Source organism: Oryctolagus cuniculus, chromosome 14 (assembly GCF_964237555.1).
Source record: "Oryctolagus cuniculus chromosome 14, mOryCun1.1, whole genome shotgun sequence".
NCBI lineage: Eukaryota > Metazoa > Chordata > Mammalia > Lagomorpha > Leporidae > Oryctolagus > Oryctolagus cuniculus.
In genome coordinates, this window is record NC_091445.1 from 65,681,179 (window position 1) to 65,700,350 (window position 19,172).

Consider the following 19,172-nt stretch of genomic DNA (forward strand, 5'->3'; position numbering starts at 1 on the left):
ACAACCACTTTACAAGTGCACAACTGATAAATTGTGCACTGCTCTCAATAGCATGATGGAATCTCACATTTTGTGCCTAGGATGTGAATCATCCCTTTGTCTTATATCCACACTATAAATTCTACCCAGCTGTCAATCACTTAGTACCTGTCTTAGTTGTCAGATGGTGGCAATATGGCAGTCCATGTGTCTATATAACACTTAATTTTGTTATAAGGGCCCCGAGTACAAGAGTAAGAAGATTTGACAATTTAGATACTCAAAAGAGAAAAGTGCTTCCTTTAAATGAAAAAATGAAAGAACTCACTTAAGAAAACAAAGATTGTATGATGAGGTTGTTAATCTTCTATCCATGAAATTGTGAAGAAGGAAAAATATATAATGTGCTGGTTTTGTTGTCACATTGCAGACTGCAAAAGTAATAGCTACATTGCATGATAAGGACTTAATTAAGAGAAAAAGGCATTAAATTCACAAGTGATTCACAAGTGGAACAGAAAACATGTTCCCATTGACAGTTGCATCAGGAAGTATATGCCCATCCCCAGCAAGGGATCCCATGAAACATGAAACATCAAGTCATTTACTCTAATGAGGGGTTGGATATACTGACTCAGGAAAAGATTTGTACTGAAAAATGTCAGAATTACTCAAGTGGCTGCATATGCCTCCACGTTGATAGCACAGATGAATCTCTGTGCCGAGGCTGGGACCACCACCTACAGTTTGGGAAACTAGTTCAGAGATCTCATAACCAGGCATGAAGAAACAGCTTACAAAATTCTTAGTAGTGGCTATTGATCATAGGTATTTATGGGGAAAGAAACATAGTATAAGGGTACTTCAAAAAATTCATGGAGAGGGGCTGGTGCTGCAGCGCAGTAGGTTAATCCTCCGCCTGCAGCGCCAGCATCCCATATGGGCACTGGTTCTAAATCCGACTGCTCCTCTTCCAATCCAGCTCTCTGCTATGGCCTGGGATAGCAGTAGAAGATGGCCCAAGTGCTTGGGCCTCTGCACCCGTGTGGGAGACACGGAAGAAGCTCCTGGCTCCTGGCTTTGGATATGGCTTGGCTCTATTGCGGCCATTTAGGGAGTGAACCACAGATGCAAGACTTTTCTCTCTGTCTCTCCCTCTCACTATCTGTAACTCTACCGCTGAAATAAATAAACAAAATATTTTTTTAAAAAAATTCATGGAGAAATGGAATTAAAAGGATGTTTATTTGGGTTCAAAATTGTCATTTTGAATAAATACCTATTAGGTCATGTAGGAATACAGAAATTAAATATTAAAAAATAATAATCTGAGAAGGGGCAGGTGTTTGATCCAGTGGTTAAGACAACATTTGAAATGCCTGCATCTCAAATCAGAGTGCTGGAATTCAAGCCCAGGCTCTGCTTCCAATTCCAGCTTTCTGCTAATGTACACCTTGGAAGGCAACAGACAATGATTTCATGGTTGGGTCCCCACCACCCACATAAAGGCATGGATTGAGTTCCCATTTCCTAGCTTCAGTTTGGCTCTGCCCTGGCTGTTGTAGGCATCTGGGGAGTGAACCAGCAGATTGACAATCTCTGTCTGTCTCTATCTTTCAAAATAAATAATTGTTTAAAGTAAACATCTAGGAGAAGGACAACCTGGGTATGCTATTAGTTCTCAAACTCTGCAGTGCATAAAATTCACTGGGAATCTTGTAAAAACCACAGATTCATTGGGATCCACCTCCTTGAGATCCTGATTTAAAAGCCTGAGAAGTAAGGCCTAGGAATGTGCCTTTATAACAAGCATTTTAGGAATATGTTTTCTATATGATAAAAGTTAGAAAAAGGCTCTGAATAAGGGCCAAAACATGCCTTAATTAGAAAAAAGAAATACAGGATTCCATATATAGATAGATAGATTCTATGCTCCAAATAAAAATCACAGATAGTAAAGGAATAATTCCATATTTACAACACAATGGAAAACTTAAATTACAACAGAATTTTAAGTAAGACAGATCAACTGAACAGTATGTGACTTGACTAATTATAATTTAAGAATGGGAGTTATCCTTAATGTGCTGTACATTGAGATTTAATGCTATAACGAGTACTCAAACAATATATTTCACTTTGTGTTTCTATGGGGGTGCAAACTGTTGAAATCCTTACTTAATGCATAGTAAACTGATCCTCTGTAAAAAAAAAAAAAAAATTATCAATTCCCAACTTGACTCTCACTGGGATTAAACATGACAATAGGTCTGCTCTGATTTCATCATCATTTAAAAAAAAAATCATCTATTATTTTTCACTTTATGTTTCTGTGTGGGAGCAAACTGTTGAAATCCATACTTGATGTATACTAAGCTGATCCTCTGTATATTAAGATAATCAAAAATGAATCTTGATGTGAATGGAAGGGGAGACGGAGTGGGAAAGGGGAGGGTTGTGGGTGGGAGGGACGGTATGGGGGGGAAGCCATTGTAATCCATAAGTCATACTTTGGAAATTTATATGCATTAAATAAAAGTTTAAAAAAAATAAAATAAAATAAAATAAAATAAAATAAAAAATAAAAAAAAAGAAAAGAAAGAAAAAAAAAAAAGAATGGGAGTTATAGACCTATCGTTTCTAGAAGGATTATAAAAATAAAGTATCAGGAGTTCTTCCTGAGTTTCTTAAGAGCAAGACTCTTTGGAAACAGAGAAGACAGGAAGCTGCAGAGAATGCTGGGTCATTTGATTACACTATCATTTTATAAGAACAAAGCATCTTTCCAAGGACTTGGGATATTACTCTAAAACTGCTCTGAGATGCTGGCCGCATGACCCAGCGCTGCTTCCTTCACTTTGTTCTGCTCTTGTTAATCATCATTTGTGTCTTCGAACAGGTAACCAAGATATGAAACAGTCCTTACGAGATTAGTGTTGAAGAAACTGGCCGTCTTTTATGTATATGATTCCCATGGAGGAAAGCTGGCTTTTAAGGATACACCTGCTGTTCTTAGACCCAGGATGAGATAGATTCAAAATCCTCTGACTCTGTTTCCAAAAAACACATAGTCCCATGCCTCTTAAGAAGACAAAGGAGAGGAAGAAGAGGAGGAAGGGGAAGTAGCTGAGGGAGAACTGTAATAGTAAATTGTGACGCCTTCAATCTGACTAAACCCATTTTCACATACAATCTAATCTGAATGACTCTTGTGCAAGAATCAGTGATACTAACTTTGACAGGGGAACACAAATATAGTCATTTTCCTCTTATTTCATTAGTCACCAACGTGTCTTATTAGTACAGGGATTCTGAGTCTTGGCAATACTGACATTTTGGACCAGATAAGCAATGTTTGTAGGAACTGTCCGGTGCATTGTGGAATGTTTAGCAGCATTTTTAACCTCCACTCATGAGATGCCAGAGTATTCCTTTTTTTGTGATGGTCAAAAATGTCTCCAAACATGTCCATAAGATCACCCTTGATTAAGAGTACCATACAATAGTACAAGTCCCAGTGGTAATCTCATAACCTGCTTCTAATTATTGAAAGTAGCTCAATATAGATGGAATTTATTTACTCTTAGAATTCCCTACTTGGCACCATTACCAAGTCTTTTCCCTTGTTTTGTTATTAAAATGTAGCAATAGAATAGCAGAGATGGCCAAGTTTTCAGCCACAGTCACAAGGAGGGCACACATGAGCAGGAGAAATCACTGCAGATCATGATCCACCAGGAACTCCAAGAAAACACTGGGGTTGAGCCAAGGTACTTCTGGTATCCATAGCTTATGAACAACTGAGGGTGGCCAGAGAAGAGGACAGGAGCCATGGCTCTGCCACTAAATAAGGGGCTACCTGCCCTTATTTAAACTGCTCCTCTTCTGAACCCAGTTCTGAATACATATAAAGGGATAATGTAAGCAACACTTGCTTTGATTGTCACCTTGGCAACCTGACGTCCAGAAATCATGGACTTTGGATTCACAGAGACCGAAGTTCAGATTCTAGCTCTGCCACTAACAAATTCTCTGAACTCTGACAAATTACTTAATGTCTTCAAGTCTTAGCTCCCTCATCTAAGGTGCTAATAATAAATCTTCCCCATAGGATGTGGTTAAGTGAGTTAACGCTTGCAAATATAGCACAACAGCACTCAAAGAATCTTTATCTTTTATCGTTTTGTGATTGCTTCCATTGCTATGGTAATCATTGTTGTTGTTATTATTATACCAAACAGATCCTGTCACTTGTAGACCCTAATGAGTTCTCCAAGCATAGGCCACTGCTTCAGCCCAAGTCCCTCCTTCTCTTTCAGGTGTAAGAACGCCCCACACTTATCTAACTTCCTTTTTTTTTTTTTAAAGGCTTTTATGTACTTATTTGAGAGGCAGAGTTACAGATAGAGATAGAGAGAGACACAGAGAGAAATGTCTTCCATTTGCTGGTTTACTCCCCAAATGGCTGCAACAGCCAAAGCTAGGCCTATGCAAAGCCAGGAGCCAGGAGCTTCTTCCAGGTCTCCCATGCAGGTGCAGGAGCCCAAGCTCTTAGACCATCTTCAACTGCTTGCCCAGGCCATAGCAGAGCTGGATCAGAAGAGGATCAACAGGACACAAACTGGCTCCCATATGGGATGCTGGCACTGCAGGCAAATGCTTAGCCTACTATGCTACAGCACTGGCCCCCTATCTAAACTGCATTTCAAAGAGTGATTTCAGAGTAGAGCATTATTATCATTACAGCTAAATCAGCTACCACCTCCAGTCTCCTAAATGCCCTCCATGTTTAGCCTGAAGCCATAGTCCAATGATGGGGATTCCATACATTACAGAAGACTAGAGATTCTGTTGCCCTTCATTCACGCTACATGCAAAATACCACCTAGAGGAAGCAGTATCAACTATACGAGGATCTCTAAATTCACTTAGTTTTGGGGGAAGAGAGGAAAAAGAGGTTGACAGAGAATTTGGCTAACCACAACATGTGACTGTGAAAGTCCAATTTTAGGGCCCACTTTTCATTCTTCCACCTTTGAATATTTTTCAGAGAAACTGCACATTTCCCACAGCCAAAAACCAAGTACCTCTTTTCTCCCCAGAGAAATACTGTTTATTCTTCAAAGATCAACTCCAAAGTAGTTTTCTATAAAACTGTCCCCAAAACTCCAAGTTGAAGGTGATTCCTCATAGAACCCTAGAACCAGGCAAATGCTTTCAAATATTTGTGGTTTGAATAGTCTCATGCTTTGAGCTATTATCAAAGAGCTTTATGTTGGAAAATGGACTGAATCCAGTTATTGGCATTCTACTTGGAACTAAGAATTTTTTTCTTTTACTTTTTAAAAATTTGTATTAAGAAACAGATTTTATGTATTTCACAGATATAATTCTAAGAAAAGTACCACAGTCTTTTTTTTTCAAAGTCCTCTTTCTGCACTGTTGTTATTCTAGAAGCCCTGTTTTACATAGCATCTAAAACAGCACCTGACATCCATAGCTAACAAATCTCAGTCGAATGAATGAATTCTATACTGCTATCAACAAAGCAAATTTAATTGACATTATTTGCTGCTGCTTGTTTAGGTCAACCTGTTAGTATCTCTTGAGTTTCCATGGATATCTATCTGCCAGCCATGCTGATCATGTTAAACATCATTAGATGTAACTTTACAAAAATCATGTATTATTGAAGTCTTTTTCACCTTTTTTGCCATCTTACTGTTAGTTATCCCAATACAACAGTTTTTAAAAATTGAAGTATAATGATTAAAAAATCAACACATGAGTAGTGTTATCTAGACCACCATTTATTTTCTCATTTAATCATCAGAGCAACTTATGGTTAATAACACTATTCTAAGTCTACACAAAATTAAGACTTTGGATACCAAGTAGGGACCATGCTTATCATCAACAAGTGTATGGTTGATCTCATCTTAGTAATTCTCAAATTCATCAAGCTCATTAAATTCTATGAAAAACAAATAAGACAAGAAGCATAGGCAATAATAAATCGACTCTTCCTAGTCATTAGTTTCTCACTGCATTTTTTTCAGTGTATTCAATCCACCTGACTATAGATAGCATCTTCTCCTAAGGTAATGCTGTACTTCTCAAATACTTGAGAGGGTGCAGATTTTTGTCATTCAATATCACTTAATTTCTTGAATAAAGAAAAAAGCTATTAAGGAGGTTGGATATCAATTTTAGCTGATTTTAATTTTCTGTTTCTCTTTATTTTGCTGAATAAAACTATAGTGATTGTTTAAAATGTATTTTTTAGCCATGAGCTCGTTCTCATCTTTAAAATAGCAAGTAATCAGATATAAAGCAAGAAACATACAATTCTCTAGCAAATTACTTTTTAGATGATTTATGTGCTTAAATGTGATTGAAACACACTTTTACGCCAGTAATAGAGACAAGAGAACATGCCACCAAAATCCTCAGTTCTCACATTGCCAATATTGACATTAAAGTTTAAGAAAAATTAAAATGATAAAGAATGCTAATTTCCAAGTACATTATACTTCTTTTTTCTTTTAATTTTAAAGATACTATATACTCATTGTAAAAATCATAATTGTCAAATAACATAGAGGTAATTCCCTTCACAACCTCTTATGCTCTACCTCCAATCCTAAGCCTTATACCTCACCAGTGATAACCATTGGATATTTGTATGTATTTCCAGGAAGAAAGGGAGAAATAACAGATATAGAATATATAACTAAAGATTTATTTATTTGTTTGAAAGTCAGAATTACAGAGACAGGGAGTAAGAGACAGAGAGAGAGGGAGAGAAAAAGAGAGAGAAGATGGAGAAATAGAGATCTTCAATCTGCTGGTTCAGTCTCCAGGTGGTCACAATGGCAATGTCTGAGTCAGGCTGAAGTCAGAAGCCAGGAGCTTCATCTGGGTCTCCTACATGCATAGCAGGGGTCCAACCACTTGGGCCATCCTCCTCTGCTGTTTTCCCCAGGCCACTAGCAGGCCACCTGATCAAAAGTGAAACAAACCGGACAGAATCCAGCACCCATAAGGGGATGCTGACAACACAGGCAGTGGCTTTACCCACTTTGCCATGACTCTAGCCCCCAATACAGATTTTTAAATTTGATATTCCTTGATTACTGGTATATCATAAACCTTTTCCTTATATGTAAGTAAAGATCAAACTTATGCTTTTTTTAAAGATTTATTTATTTATTTGAAAATCAGAGTTACACACAGAGAGGAGAGGCAGAGAGACAGAGAAGTCTTCCATCCGATGGTTCACTCCCGAGATGGCCACAATGGCCGAAGCTGTGCCGATCGGAAGCCAGGAGCCAGAAGCTTCTCCTGGCCTCCCACATGGGTGCAGGGGCCAAAGGACTTGGGCCATCTTCTACTGCTTTCCTGGGCCATAGCGGAGAGCTGGACAGGAAGTGTAGCAGCCGAGTCTCAAACCAGTACCCATATGGGATGCCAGTGCTTCAGGCCAGGGTGTTAACCCACTGTGCCACAGTGCTGGCCCCAAACTTATGTTTTTTTAACAGCTTAGTGTTTCATAGAATATTTATATTGCAATTTGCTTAATCAAACTCCTACTGACAGTTTTTGACAGATACACTGACAGCCACTTCCAATATTCTGTATTACATAGAATTCCATAGAGAACATTCTCATATTTATATCATTGCACTCTTTCAGTATATCCACTTACCCTTCAAAAGGCTGTGAAAATTCATGCTCTTACCACACAAAGTATGAGTCTGCCCATTTCCCGACACACTCACAAACATGGGCATTATGAACTCTCTTTGCTTGTATTCCTGACAGCAAATCTTGAATCAAAAAAAAAAAAAAAAATGTGACACATAGTTTATTTATAAAACAAATTCAGACATTGCTGTGTGAATGTAGGGAAGTGAGACATAAAAGGAAAAAAAATCACTAAAGAGAACATCAACTAGCTAACTATCTCTACTGGGAGAGTGGTCAACTATTCCAATTTGCGTGGGATTGAGGAGCTTCCCAGGACATCAAATTTTCTATGCTTTGAGCAGGGCTGTTAGAAGAAATCTGGGATAAGTTGATTGACCTAGTCTATAAGAAACTCAGTCTGAATCACTCTGGAGAACCTTGGAAAGGCTGTAAAGAACACAACTGAGAATTGCCTCAATCAAAGGCAAGGAAGTGAGATACTTATTCACCACCCATCAGTAGCTAAGGTCACTCCATAACATTATCTTTTAGTTATTCTCAATCTGACCCATGCAGGGAAAGGACCATCTCCCATGTATACCAAAAACTGTGTAGAAGGAAGACAAACTGTGGGGAGCAATTCGGACTATACTGTTACTGGAATTAAGACTTATTCTATGCATCTGCTCTCCCACAATATGGCGCTGGGAGAGAAGAAAACAGCTTCTACACAGCTGCCTCCAGTTCAACCAATAAACTGTAGGACTTGCTCCTGATTGGAGGAGAGCAGCGTGCTCGGCGTGTGGGCAGCCGAGTTAGGATTGGCGGAGGAGGACTATAAAGGAGGAGAGAGACGGCATGCACCAGGAACATCTAAGGGGAACATCTAAGGGGAACACCTGTGCAGCCCCCGAGAGAGCCGGCCGGCGGTGTGCCGCTCCCCTGCGGAAGTGGGGAATGTGGCCAGGGGGAACTGCCCTTCCACGGAGGTGGAAGGGATAGTAGCCAACCCGGGAAGAACCAGCAGCAAACCCGGGGAGGGCCGAGCAGATGAAAGAACAGCGCAGGGTCCTGTGTCGTTCCTCCACGAAGACGGGGAGCGACACAAACGAAGTTGTTGACATGTCTGAGAAGTGTCTGCGGGCAAACTTTGGAGTTGGCTAAGGGGATGTGGGCAGGGCAACAGAATATATTACATGCTTGCTTTTCCCCAATCTGACTGGCAAAAGAATATTAGCTCAAAGTTGTTTTTATTTGAATTCTGTAACTAGTGAAAAGTTTGGATATAACTTCATGTCTGTATCTCTTTTTGAGTACTGAAAAACATTTTATTTTTAATTTGAGAAGCAGAGAGAGAGTGTTCCCATCTGCCTGTTCACTCCCTAAAAACCTTTAAATGGTTGGGGCTGGACCAAAGCTAAAGCCAAGATCTCAGGGTAAACTGTTTTATGTAAAATGAAAGTGAGAATTGATAATTTGATCATAGTTTTCCCAGAACCTCAATCCTTAATATAATTCCTTTTACCTTTAAAGCAGAATTGTGCTCTGGGAATTTTGCACATCACATTTTCTAGGTTCTCACTAAGCCAATTTATGGCCTTGATTCATACACATCTCTCCTCTGAGGCTCTCACGCATACTTCCTCCCAGGCATGTTTTCAGATGACTCCTCATTCCCCGTAAGCCTGTACCCTGTTGCGAAAGCTCACCACCTCATCTCACTTCGGTGCTGCTCATCACTATCCATTTCTAGTTCCTCCTAGCCAACACATTGCAGCCTATTCTCTATTAGATTTTAGGTGACTAGTGGGGGAATTAGAGATGCTTAATGAAGCTCTCAAGACCGTCATTACTGAAGCATAACACACTGAAATCCCTGGTGTAACTTAAAACTCATGGCATTGCTTAGTCTATAGCTACAATCTGGTGGCTTCGTAATAGAACAATAATAAGAACATTCAGAAGATCACTAACTCATACATTTAAACTAGATTTGATCACTTTATTGATTAAGCTCTCAAACACTTCCCCTAGCTACCTAAGACCTGTCATTAATCTTACCTGGTTCTATGTATTCTATTTCACAATGCTTCTCAGTATATGTCAGCCTTTACCACAGTTATCCTCCAATCAATGATTATAGACCAACAGATGTCATAGAATGACGATCTTTTGATAGTTTTATTACTAAGCAGGAAGCAATCAAAATAGTTTCTATATCATAAACTAATTGCTTAGACGTTTCCTGTTAACTTTGCATCTTGGAATTTGTCCTTATTTCAAAGAGTAAAACAACCCTCAATTTATAAATATAGTGACTAAGATTTTAAGACATTTGGTGACAGCTCCAGCCCAAGGACAGAAACCTTCCTGGACCAACTGCCTTTTGTCATCATCTCCCTCCTCCTTCTTGCTTCTCTGGAAAGAACATCTCAAGTCAGAATCTCTGCATCCACCCATGTGACACAAAGCCTTGTGTTTCAGCATTTTCCTCTGTTACCATCCTGCTCTCACCTTCAATCACTCCATTTCAAAGAAGCCAAGATTAGATTCTTTGCAAGACACCTTCAGAGCAACGACCTCCAAGGGTATGACATCATTTCCAGGAGCACTGAGAATCTCTTCCAGACAATAGGTACAAACAATGCCCTATCATGACAGGTATTCACCTCTTTGTGAAAAACATGTCTGTCTTCACAACACAATCTAAGACCTCTAAATACATACATACTTATAGACTTCTTTGCATTTGTCATCATGCCAAAATGTCCATCACAATACATATAGTACATATTTCACAAATGTTTAATGGAGGTGATAATTGTAATTCCAAGGGAAGAATCAATTTTTAAATTATGATATGTGAAAACATATGAACACACATGTAACCAGATGTATATTATACATTTAAAATACACATACACTTACATAGCTTTGGTTTCCCATTCCTGAAAATAAAACTGCATCTAGTATTAAAAACAGTAAGAAATAATGGCTGGCAAACGTAGTACTGCCTCTGCAGAGATCAGAACAGAATCCACATGTATTTCTATTTGTAATAAGTCAGAAAAGTTGGTTTTTGTGTTTTTATATTTGTTTTGAATTTGTTTGATTTAAAAAGATGAATTTGCTCTCCAAATACCTTCACAAGCCAGAATGGTCCAGGCTAAAGCTGTAACATTTATGCAACTCACAAACCCAAAGGAGACCTCCTATTGTATGGTTGAAGACCAGGTAGAACACTTCTACAAGTTAACAAACAATAGAGCCAGGGAAAGGCAACTCAGATTTGTCATCTTGCCATTGTTTGGAGTTTGAAATTCAGCCTAAATCTCTCCTTAAAGTTATGTGTGAAGATCTTTAACGTGAGTGGTGAAGGGAGGGTTAAGGAATGGTTCTTGTAAGACTAAAGCCTGAGTTTGCAAGGAATTCCCAAAGTGGAAATCTTCACTTACATTCCTAATCCAAGTCTTCTACTGCCCTAAGGGAAAGTTAAGAGTAAGAACCTAGTGTTTAAGATGCCCTGGAATGGGGGGAATCTGGGGAGAACTTGTCCTTGTTGTACCTTGGGTTCACTCACTAAGTATATCCGAAGTCATTAGAATATCTTTTGATCAGAGGCAAGGCATTTGGGCCTTTGGGAGCTTAACATTACAAGTTTGAAAGTAGTTAACAAAAATTAATGAATTTAAACTATGCAGACTATAAAACATATAACAGAACATATAACATATAACAGAAAGACACTAACATAGGACACTAACACTGTAGCTCATTCTATTTGTTCAGAAGTGAATACCTATAAAGAATAAGAAGGAAGGGCAACGCTGTGACATAGCGGGTTAAAGCATCTGCCTGTGGTGCCAGCATCCCATAGGAGCACCAATTTGAGTCCTGGCTGCTCCTGTTCTGATCCAGCTCTCTGATATGGCCTGGGAAAGCAATAGAAGATAGTCCAAGTGCTTGGGCCCCTGCACCCGTTTGTGAGACCCAGAGAAGCTCTTGGCTCTGGATCAACCATCTGTGGCCATTGCAGCCATTTGGGGAGTTTATCAGTGGATGAAAGACCTTTCTCTCTGCCTCTCCCTCTCTGTCTTATAACTCTGCCTCTCAAATAAATAAATACATCTTAAAAAAAAAAAAAAAAAAAAAGAAGAGGCTGGTGTTGTGACATAGCAGATGAGGTCGCCGCCTGTGATGCTGGCATCCTGTTTGGACAGTGGTTCAAGTCCTAGCTGCGGCACTTCTGATCCAGCTTTCTCCAAATGTCACTAAGAAGGCAACAGAAGGTGATCCAAGTCCCTGGGCTCATTCCACCTATGTGGGAGACCTGGAAGAAGCTCCTGGCCCCTGGCTTTGTACCAGCTATGACCCTTGCGGCACTTGGAGTGAACTAGCAGATAGAAGATCTCTCTGTCTCTCCTTCTGTGTAAACTTTGCCTTTCAAATAAATAAATCTTTAAAAAATGTTTTTAAAGTTTTTTAAAAACTTAGAATGAAACAGTTGGGACCTCTCACCAAAACACGTGGTTGATATGACTCTGTGGTCTTAGAGAATAAGCAAAATATTCCCATTTTTTAAGACCAGAAAACACATGTACCTACACATGTAGTTAATGAGGCAGTGTAAAGGGAAGAAACCTGGTTTTCCTACCTGGATTGAAATGGTAAAGATAAGGCAAAATCCCATGAAAGAAGTATCCAGTATTTCTTACGTAAGGTATTATTAGAAATAGAAATTTTCCTGGGGCAAAGTCCACCCCTTCTCCACAAGGAAGAGCTGAGGACAATGAGATCAAAATCCAACCTTGCATTGATGGTGGCACTTTTGTATTGTGTTTCAGATTCTCTTTGGAAGTTGGTAAAATAACATGTAGAATTTTTTTTTAATATTATAGAATGTTAAACATGGTACAATGTCAAAGAAAATTATTTAACTTTGTCTTTATATCTGGACTTGAACAGTAACCATTCCGGACACTTAATGAAATTCCTAAACCATATTATCAACCTCTCCCCTCTCCACCAGAAAGACAGAACAACAAGTTTTAAGGGACAAAAACGTGACTGACCTCAGTCTCCAAAAAGAAACCTATAGGCTTATAGCAGACCAAACTTCATATACATTCCTAGGTCACATTTACCATAAGTTAGTCCCTATAGTTTTCCATGAGCTAATACACATGGCTACTGGTCAGCACTGCAACAGGCATTTCCATGAGCCAAAACAAAGTTAGAGAATAAAAGATGACTTGAACAGGGCACAGCCACTTCACTTACGCTGCTCTGGGTTCTGAAAAGAACAAAGGAAGGACTGTGTTTCCAGGGTTCTGACAAAGCCTTTCAGTGAAAAGTGAAAAGATGGGCCAGCACAGTGGAGTAGCGGGTAAAGCTGCCGCCTGCAGTGCTGGCATCCCATATGGGTGCTGGTTTGAGTCCCGGCTGCTCCACTTCTGATCCAGCTCTCTGCTATGGCCTGGGAAAGCAGTAGAAGATGGCCCAAGCCCTTGGGCCCCTGCACCCACATGGGAGACCTGGAGGAAGCTCCTGGCTGCTGGTTTCGGATCAGTCAGCTCCAGCCATTGTGGCCATCTGGGGAGTGAACCAACGGATTGAAGACCTCTCTCTCTCTCTCTCTCTCTCTCTCTCCTCTTTTCCTCTGCCTCTCTGTAACTCTGACTTTCAAATATATAAATAAATCTTAAAAAGAAAAGTGAAAAGAAACAATGAGTTAACTGTGGGACAAGAGGAGAGAAGACAGGGCAGCCGCTGGCTGTGAGACGCCATCTTACCCTGTCAAGGTAGGAAAAAATCGCCTTCTGTCCTGCTCCTCGCAGTTTTAGCTGTGAAGGAATTCCACCGACACCCACTAACTTTTTACTTCATTCTGGAGAGCTGACTGGGGTCTGAGCAACTGCCAGGCTTGGCGCAGGGAAGCCACGTTGCTTTCTTTCCCTCCCCCCACCGCGCAGCAGCATGCCATATTCAGCAAGGAAAAGCCGCTCAGCTTACCTCTATTCCACAATGTGAGGGCAAAGAACAGACCCCCTGCATCCTGTAACTGCAGGAGTTTATATGCATTAGCCCCAGAGCTATGCTCATGCACTCCACATGAGCCAGGGGCATTTGTCTTAGCTACTAGGACTAACACCAGAAGCAGCCCATAAATAAGTCCATTCCCAGGGCCGGCATTGTGGCATAGCAGTTCAAGACTGGGGGATGGACACCCGTTCAAGATCCGGCTGCTTAATTTCCAATCCAGCTCCCTGCTAATGCACCTCGGAAAGCAGCAGAAGATGGCCCAAGTACTTGGGCCCGTGCACCCATGTGGGAGAACCAGAAGGAGCTCCGGGTTCCTGGTTTCGGCCTGGCCCAGCCTCAAACATTGCAGCCATTTGAGGAGTGAACCAGGATATGGAAGATCTCTCTCCTCCTCTCTGTAACTCTACCTTTCAAATTAAAAAAAAAAAAAAAAAAAAAAAAAAAAAAAAAAAAAAAAAAACCATTTAAAGAAATCCACTCCCGTGCCAGGAGATCTAGGTAATGACCCCTGTGGGGAGCAACTCGGACTAGACTAAGTTACTGGAATTAAGACTTATTCTATGCATCTGCTCTCCCACAATATGGCGCTGGGAGAGGAGAAAATAGCTGCCTCCAGTTCAACCAATAGACAGCAGGACCTGCTCCTGATTGGAGGAGAGCAGCGTACTCGGCGTGTGGGCAGCCGAGTTGGGATTGGCGGAAGAGGACTATAAGGGAGGAGAGAGACAGCATGCACCAGGAACATCTAAGGGGAACATCTGAAGGAACACCTGTGCAGCCCCCGAGAGAGCCGGCCGGCGGTGTGCCGCTCCCCCGCGGAAGTGGGGAATGTGGCAGGGGGAACTGCCCTTCCACAGAGGTGGAAGGGACGGTAGCCAACCCGGGAAGAACCAGCAGCAAACCCGGGGAGGGCCGAGCAGACGAAAGAACAATGCAGGGTCCTGTGTCGTTCCTCCACGAAGACAGGGAGCGACAACCCCACTTCACCCTGCCACACCAGGACTGTAACAATTTATTCTAAGTTGAGGCCAACGCTGTGGCATAGTGGGTAAAGCCACAGCTCTCAGTGCCAGCATCCCATATGGGCACTGGTTTGAGTCCCAGCTGTTCCACTTCCAATCCAGCTCTCTGGTACGGCCTGGGAAAGCAGTAGAAGATGGCCGAAGTCCTTGGGCCCCTGCACCATGTGGGAGACCCAGAAAGAAGCTCCTGGTTCCTGACTTTGGATGGGCTCATCTCTGGCCATTTTGGTCAGCTGGGGAGTGAACCAGCAGATGGAAGATCTCGATCTTTCTGCCTCTCCTCTCTCTGTGTAACTCTGACTTTCAAATAAATAAATAAATCTTTAAAATTTTATTCCAAGTTTCTCAGTACCACTGGAATCTACCAAGTGGATATAGGGAAGAACCAACCTGCATTCCACTTCTTTGGACTACAGACCTATATCCTTATATACATAAATGCAAATATTCTCAAACAAGATATAAGCAGTCAAATCCAAAACCACTTCAAAAAGATCATACATTATGATCAAGTTGAATTTATCCCGAAAATGCAAGGGTGGTTCAATATTTGCAAATTGGTAAATGTCAAAAATCACATAAATAGAATGAAGAACAACAACCATACAGTCATCTCAATAGGTGCAGAGAAAGCACCCCTTCATGATAAAAAAAAAAAAAAACTTCCAGAAATTAGATATAAAAGAAACATTCCTCAAAATAACAAAGGTTTATATGACAACCCATCAGCCAATATCATACTGAATGGCTAAAAGCTGAAAGCATTTCCCCTCAGATCTGGAACAATACAAGGACGTCCACTTTTGCCACAGTTATTCAATATAGTACTGGAAGTTTTAGCGAGAGCAATTAGGGAGGAGAAAGAAATAAAGGGCATCAAAATTGAAAAGAGGAAGTCAAAGCATCCATGTTTGCAGATGGCACAAAGTTATGCATGGAAAAAACTAAACACTCCATGAAAAGCTGTTAGAATTGAAAAACCAATTCAGTAATGTTATAGGTTACAAAATAAAAATACTAAAAGCAGTAGTGGCCGGCACTGTGGTGTAGCGGGTAAAGCCAGCATCCAATATGGGTGCCGGTTTGTATCCCAGCTGCTCCACTTCTGATCCAGCTCTCTGCTATGGCCTGGGAAAGCAGTAGAAGATGGTCCAAGTCCTTGGGCCCCTGCATTCACGTGGGAGACCTGGAAGAAGCTCCTGGTTCCTGGTTTCAGATCAACACAGCTCCGGCCATTGCAGTCGTTTGGAGAGTAAACCAGTGGATGGAAGACTCTCTCTCTCTCTCTCTCTCTCTCTCTCTGCCTCTCCTTCACTCTCTGTGTAACTCTGACTTTCAAATAAATAAATAAATCTTTAAAAAAAAAAGGCAGTAGCTTTTTTGTAAGCTGACGATGAACTCACAGAAAGAGAAATCAAGACAGAAACCACATTCACAATAGCCACAAAATATGAAACATTTGGGAATAAATTTAACAAAAAATGAAAGAGCTCTACATTGAAAATCATCAACTATTTATGAAACAAATCATCAAGGACATAAAAAAATGGAAAGATATTCCTTGTTCATGGTTCAGAAGAATCAATAGAATCCCTATAAAATACCAATAATATTCCTTTCAGAATTAGAAAAGGCAATCATAAAATTCATATGGAATCATAAAAGATCCAGAATAGCCAAAGCAATCCTGAACAAAAAAAATCAAGCTGGAGGCATAACCATACCTGACATCAAGTAAGCTACAAAGCTATAGTAATCAAAACAACTTGACACTAGCCTTAAAAGAGATATATAGATAAATAGAACAGAATAGAGAGCCCAGAAATTCATCTACATACACACAGCCAACTGATTATTGACAAAAGTGTTCAGACCATACAATGGAGTAAAAATAATCTCTTCAACAAATGGTGTTGGCAAAACTGGATGTATGTATGTAGAAGAATGAAATTAGATGCATACTTCTCACCATATACAAAAATCAACTCAAGATGAATCAAAAACCTAAATTTAAGACTTGAAACTATGAAGAAAATGTAGTAGAAACACTCCAAGACATTGTTGTAGGGGATGGCTTCTTGGACAAGACCCCAAAGCACAGGTGACAAAAGCAAAACCAAATAAATGGTACTACATCAAACTCAGAAACTTCTTCATAGCAAAGAAAATGATCAAGAGAGTGAGGAGACATTCAACAGAATGAGAAAAAATATTTGCAAACCACCTATATGACAAAGGATAAATATCCCAAATATATCAACACTTAAAAAAACTCAATGACAGGGGCTGGCACCGTGGTGCAGTGGGTTAATCCTCTGCCTGCGGTGCTGGCATCCCATGTGAGCGCCGGTTCTGGTCCTGGTTGCTCCTCTTCCAATACAGCTCTCTGCTATGGCCTGGGAAAGCAGTGGAGGATGGCCCAAGTGCTTGGGCCCCTGAACCCACGTGGGAGACCGGGAAGAAGCTCCTGGCACCTGGCTTCGGATGGATGCAGCTCCAGCTGTTGCGGCCATCTGGAGAGTGAACCACTGGATGGAAGACACTTCTCTCTGTCTCTCCCTCTCACTGTCTGTAATTCTACCTCTCAAATAAATAAATAAAATCTTAAAAAAAAAAACCCAATAACAATAAAAAATCCAGTTGAGAAATGGGCAAGGACTTCAATAGACAGTTTTCAAAAGAAGAAATACAAGTGGCCAACAAATACATAAAAAACTGCTCAACACAACTAGCTATCAGGGAAATGCAAAACAAAACCACAATGAGATATTACCCCACCCCTGTCAGAACAGCTAAATCTGACAGAGAGTAACAAATGCTGCCAAGGATGTGGACACAGGGAAACTTATATACTGTTGGTGGGAATGTAAATTACTGTAACCATGTGGAGATTTCTTTAAAAATAAGAAATAGACTTGCTATATGATCCAGCGATCCCACTACTGGGTATATACTCTAAAAACTTGAACACAACAAATCAAAAAGAATCCTGTACCAATATACTTGCACTGTTCACAACAACCAAAATTTAGAACCAACCAAGGTGTCCATCATCAGATGAATGGCTAAAGAAAATATGGCATATATACACAATGGAATTTTATTTAGCTATAAAAAAAGAATGAAATTCTACCATTTGTAGAAAATAGATGCAGCTGGAGGACATCATGATGAGTAAAATAAGCCTGACCCAGAAAGACAAATACTGCATTTTCTCCTTTGTAGGTGGGGGCTAAATTTGAAAAAGAAATGTCTCTGTATCAGTACCGCTGCAAATACAATTTCGTAAAACTTTGTTTTATATGCTTGCCAAACCAATGGTTACGAATGTTATATTACTATAGTTTTAATGATCTGTGATTACCTTACAGTTTAATATATATATTAAATGTGATATTATATATTAAATGTAATATTAAATGTCATATATTATATGTGAGTTAAATGACATTTTTCCATTCAATGATTGTTTATACCTGTTGTCTGTATTACCACTAAACTAGTGTCTTTTTGTTTTCTACTTGTCAAAGTTCTTATTTAATGAAGTATTAAGCCTTTTTTGCTATAATTTAAATTTAAAATGTTATCTCGAAAACTACAATAAAAAAGGAAGATGGAAGAAGGGTGGGAGGGAGAGAAGGGAAGAGAGAAAGGGAGGAAGGGAATATCATCATGTTCTTAGAATTGTATCTACAAATCACATTGCATTGGTTAAAAACTGATTAAAATCAAAATTTTTTAAAAGTACATTTTAAAAAATATTTTGGGGCCAGCGCTGTGGCTCACTAGGCTAATCCTCCACCTGCGGAGGGTTCTATCCCGGTTGGGGCGCCAGGTTCTGTCCCGGTTGCTCTTCTTCCAGTCCAGCTCTGTGCTGTGGCCCGGGAAGGCAGTGGAGGATGGCCCAAGTGCTTGGGCCCTGCACCCACATGGGGGACCAGGAGGAAGCACCTGGCTCCTGGCTTCAGATCAGAGCAGCACGCTGGCCGTAGCAGCCATTTGGGGAGTGAACCAACGGAAGGAAGACCTTTCTCTCTGTCTCTCTCTCACTAACTCTGCCTGTCAAAAAAAAATTTTTTTGAACAACTCAAAGTTAAGATCCAGTCCAGCTGACCTACCAATGATTCAAGGAGTCCTAAACTAGGACAAGAAAATCCACTGGTGGGGGCCAACTTTAAACCTTGAGTTTTCAGGAGTCACTGACAAAACTGCACACATCCTTTCCAGATCTATAATCCTAGGCCTTATTAGGAATTTCTCGGCCTCTAATGCTCTGAGGGACAAGGGCTCAAGTTTACTATGAAGTGGGTGGTTGGGAAGATAGGAAGTAGACACCACAAGAAGCCAAGAAAGGAACAAGGGCAATATTGCTTCTCCATGTGGAATTCCAAGAGCAATGTTTTCCTCTTTAGAGAGCTTAGATCTTAAAACCACTCCATT

General features: G+C 40.3%; 1 long non-coding RNA gene across 1 annotated transcript in view; it reads right to left on the reverse strand.

The window, feature by feature from the left end:
- Positions 1–19,172, reverse strand: part of LOC103349612 (uncharacterized) — a 136,553-nt gene that overhangs the window by 106,619 nt on the left and 10,762 nt on the right. The gene's annotated exons all lie outside the window — the stretch shown is intronic.